At 30.4% G+C, this 4,402-nt stretch overlaps 1 long non-coding RNA gene across 2 annotated transcripts; it reads right to left on the bottom strand.

Annotated features, from left to right (window-relative positions):
* Positions 1-1,125: 1,125 nt before the first annotated feature.
* On the bottom strand, positions 1,126-4,101 carry LOC107962566 (uncharacterized). 2 transcript variants are annotated; one of them, XR_001701683.2, is made up of 3 exons: positions 3,459-4,101; positions 1,923-2,026; positions 1,126-1,631 (listed from the first exon to the last, which is right to left on the bottom strand). It is a non-coding gene; the product is annotated as an uncharacterized lncRNA (long non-coding RNA). The 2 variants fall into 2 exon arrangements; XR_001701682.2 differs by having other exon boundaries at positions 3,935-4,099.
* Positions 4,102-4,402: the final 301 nt, after the last annotated feature.

Here is a 4,402-nt window from a genome sequence, read left to right as displayed (position 1 = left end):
GCAATTTAAATAAAAAGAAAAGAACCCCCCCCTTTTTTTTTGTTCTTTCTCATATTTTCTCAGGAAACAAACAGAAAAAATCCAACTCCCCAAAAATTTTATTAATTGTTGAGTTTCAATAATAAGTTCTTCATTTCGGGTTTACTGGGTAATCCAAATCTTTGTAGCCTAAGTTTGAACCTACTTCCTCCATGTTCGAGAATCAAACTCAGTACCTTCTACATTGAACAAAGAAGCAACAACAACAACAGTAGAAGGTGAAGGACAGGAATTAAAATCAGCCATTGAAAGAAAATGTATTTAGCAGAGAAAAGGAAATTGAGAAAAAGAAAGCTAACCAAGAAAAAGATAGAAAAAAAGAAAGAAAGAAAATTGGGAAGAAGAAATGTCATCTGGAAAAAGAAAGAAAAGAAAAGAAATATTTTTTAAAATATTTTTATTAATTTTTAATATTTTTTATTATAATATATTCATGACAGTCATTTACGCCACATGTCACAATCTTCTTTTGGCACTTGTCCTGGACTTAACAACATTAGACTCAGGCTACCGATTTAATGGACGTAAAAAAAAAGTTTGGATACCAATATGATAGAAATGAACAATTTCGAGTACCAATTTTATATTTAGCCCTTTAAAAATAATTAATTTTTAGAAGAATTTAAATAAATAGTATGATATTAATCTGAAATACGACATTTTATAGTTGAATTTAAACCAACTTGATTTTTTACCATATTCACACGAGCGGCATTAAGGCTCCCTTTGTTTGCCAGTAAAATGTCTTCCGAAAAATGATTTCTGGAAAATAATTTACTTTTCTAAAAATGATTTACTTTTCTGGTGTTTGAATAAATCTGTGTAAAATATTTTCTGTTGTTTGACAGATTTCCTAAAAATATTTTCTGAAAAAGCTGTTTTTACATATATTAATAAATTTATATTTTAAATTGTTTTTACATATATTGTAATAATTTATTTATAAATAAATAAATCAAATTAAATATATAATAATACTCAATTATTAAGCTATAATATTAACCGTCATAAATTGAAAACAACAAAATTCTATTCACACTTTTTTAGATAAACATCAAACACAAATAATTTAAGAAGAAAAAGAGAAACCCCTATAACATAGGTTTTCCTTGTATACATAATGGAAGTTTATTAGCTTAATATTGATGATCACAAAAACTTTATTGTTCATCAATTTAATTTAACAGAGAAATTATTTTTTCTCAGACAAATGTATAATTTGAAGACATTGAAACTAGGAGTTCAAGTCAAAGCTCAAAGCCTTGTATAAATATACAATCAGTGACAAGGAACCAATTAATATCCTAAGAAAGCTGTTCTATATTGGTACAGGCTTCAACTTCTGCTGATTGTGTAAAATCCAATATGTCATCAACAACTTGGAATGATAGGCCAAGATTCTTTCCATATTCATACATTTGCTCTGCTACACTACGATCAGCTCCACTGAAAATGGCGGCTCCCTTGGTACTAGCTGCAATGAATGAAGCTGTTTTGTAATAATTCTTTAGCAAATAGTCCTCAAGTTTGACATCACAGTCAAACAAACTCGATGCCTGTTTAATCTCACCACTTGCAAAATCCTTAATAACCTGCAATATCATTAATGAGGATACACTTGAGGCTACCAATTTGCTACAGTTTCACTCTTAAACACCACCACAACTACCAATTTGCTATATATGTACAAAGAACATGGACGCCTCACATTTACACATGCACTTATTGTATATATTGAAATAGAAACTGTGTCTAGTGCCCTTATACATGTGTATGGAAGGCTGCAACCATAGCCTTAATTATCCCAAAGAAAATAATCACAGTAAATACAACCAATGCAAGTGCTATGAATTTGAAACTTGCAAAGAGCTCTAAGCACCAACCTGTTTGAAGAAATGGACGCGCCTTTTACTCGCAGTAAAACTCTAGGAAGTCGCTGGTTCGAACTTAAACATGGCCTACTTGAACTACTTACACAAACTGGTTGCTGCATGACAAAGACAAATTCATTATAGCATTCCTCTGAAAGACACTCAAAATATTCATTACTGAAGAATAGGTACTAGCAACACTAGCTTAATGCACTTAATTGTTAAGTAATTTCCCTAAAGTAAAAGCAAATCACAAAGTAATGCAATATCAAGCAATCTTATCTATCTATATACATATTATATGTTATTGGATGAAATTTACAGCAATTTAGCTTAGGGCTCAGAACTCAGATAAAAATTATCGAGGAAATTTTACATTACATAACTACTTTTGTTCATAAACGAATATAGAACCCAAACCACATGAATGTCGATTGAAATTCAGCACCTCCCACTTTTCTTTTTATACTTTTCATTCGTTTGAGAAAGAAAATGATAATCACAGGAACTTAGCCACCACTTGAAAAAGGTTCAAGCATCTAAAGATGGACAAAGAATTCAAATATTTACAAGGAAGAACAAACCCGAAAGTGGAACTCAAAGAGAGCAAACCCGAAAGTGGAACTCAAAGAGAGCAAACTGGAAACCCACAGCAGATCAGAGATCAAAGAAGATAAAATCACTGGATGATGAAAAAATCAAAACAGAGAAAGAGCAGATCGAAATGGAAGTATTCAAACCATTTCTCGATGAAAGAAAAATGCAGTAATTTTATCTCAAGCTAGTAACAGAAATATATATATGGAAGAACAAGAAGTAATAATAAAACAAAACAGCAAACATAAAAGAAAAAAGGACCGCTAGGTTTTCATTAGTCCTCATATACACATTACACAGGCATAAGAACACGATCTAATATCCGTAATATCCAGATTTATCTTACAATCAGCTCTCAGCATTAAATTTTCTTTCAACAGATAAATACTCAACTTCTACACCTATTATTAACTCTAAAAAATCCATTGCTACAAGTACAAAAACTATATACAATTGCAAATCCTTTCTAATTGTGCGAAAAACAGAAAACATTCCTTATTGTTACCGAAACAAGGATTGATCTCAGGCTGCTGAATAACAAAGGACATCTAATTTTAGCATCATTCTATTACAACACTAGGTTGAATCAAATTCCAAATCCAAAAAAAAAGAAAAACTCATTTTCTAACTATGAAGGACCGGAAAAGGAGCATAAATTACACTACTAATCATTAACAATAAACAAGTAGCATATCTAATAATCCAGAAAATATTCATTAATCTAGAACAAAGCAAACAAAAAAATTATCAAGCATGATTATTTTAAATTAGGTCTCATGAGCTAAACTCTTCTGTATTTCACACATGAAAAATCAAAATTAAAGAGAATTAAAGAAAACCGAAAACCCAAACAACATTCAGATGAATTATACCCAAAAAAGAGGTCTGAATTTTACATTAAAAACCGGAACTTTCAGATAAAAAAATAGAGAGAAAGGAAAATGGAGATACCTATATGAGATGGGAAAACGAGATCGGCGAAGACATTGATGCATAAGATACATAAAACTGCTGCTACCAACGTAATAAACAACCTCATTTTCTCCCCTTTTGGAGAGATATTACTTTCAATTCAAAATTCAATATTTAACCCCGCAATTATTCTCTTTTTTTTTCCTTCTCTAAAATGAAGGTAAAAATATTCGATTATGAAGAAAAAAAACATAATGAGTCGGTATCCAGAGCTGGTGAAGATGACGATGAGAGGTGGGCTACTGGACTGGAAGTGAAATTACGACCCAATGGGTTCATTTGTGCTAATCAAGCTCCGGAATTTCAGGCATAAAATCAGGAATTTCAGGCAAACGTAAAAGATGAATATGAAGAGAGATCAACAACAAAAAGAACAAAAACCTAGAAGAGAAGATGAAGAATGGAAGAAGGAAAATGAATGAAGAACGAAAGAGGAAGAAGAAGAAGGAGCTTACCTGATGAAGGAGGAACCGGAAAATGTCTTACAGAAATAAAATCTGTAAGACATTTTCCAAAATTAAGGGCCTCCTTTACCGTGTTTTGTAATTGATTTTACTCGAGGAAAATATTTTCAGCCTAAAAAAGCTTCTCCGGAAAATGTTTTACTTCAAAACAAATGTACCCCAATATAAATTGAGCACAATATGAATGATGTTAAATATTTTTTTTATTCACTGTATTTTGGAGGTACGCTAAGGAATATTAAAAAAATATTTTTTAAGAAATAATTTTCTTTTATTTTTTTGAAATTTTTAGAATTAATATTAAATTAAAAAATTTTGTAAATATTGAGGGCTAATTTTATTAAATTTTTAGAATTTGAATTAAAATGGTAGGTTTTGTAAACACTTAAGGGTTAAATTTGTTGAATTTTTAGATTTAATATCAAACTGATACAATGTATAAATATAGGAGAGCTAAAT

Source organism: Gossypium hirsutum, chromosome A06, assembly GCF_007990345.1.
Source record: "Gossypium hirsutum isolate 1008001.06 chromosome A06, Gossypium_hirsutum_v2.1, whole genome shotgun sequence".
In the NCBI taxonomy this organism is placed as follows: Eukaryota; Viridiplantae; Streptophyta; class Magnoliopsida; order Malvales; family Malvaceae; genus Gossypium; species Gossypium hirsutum.
This window is presented reverse-complemented; position numbering and strand designations above follow the sequence as displayed.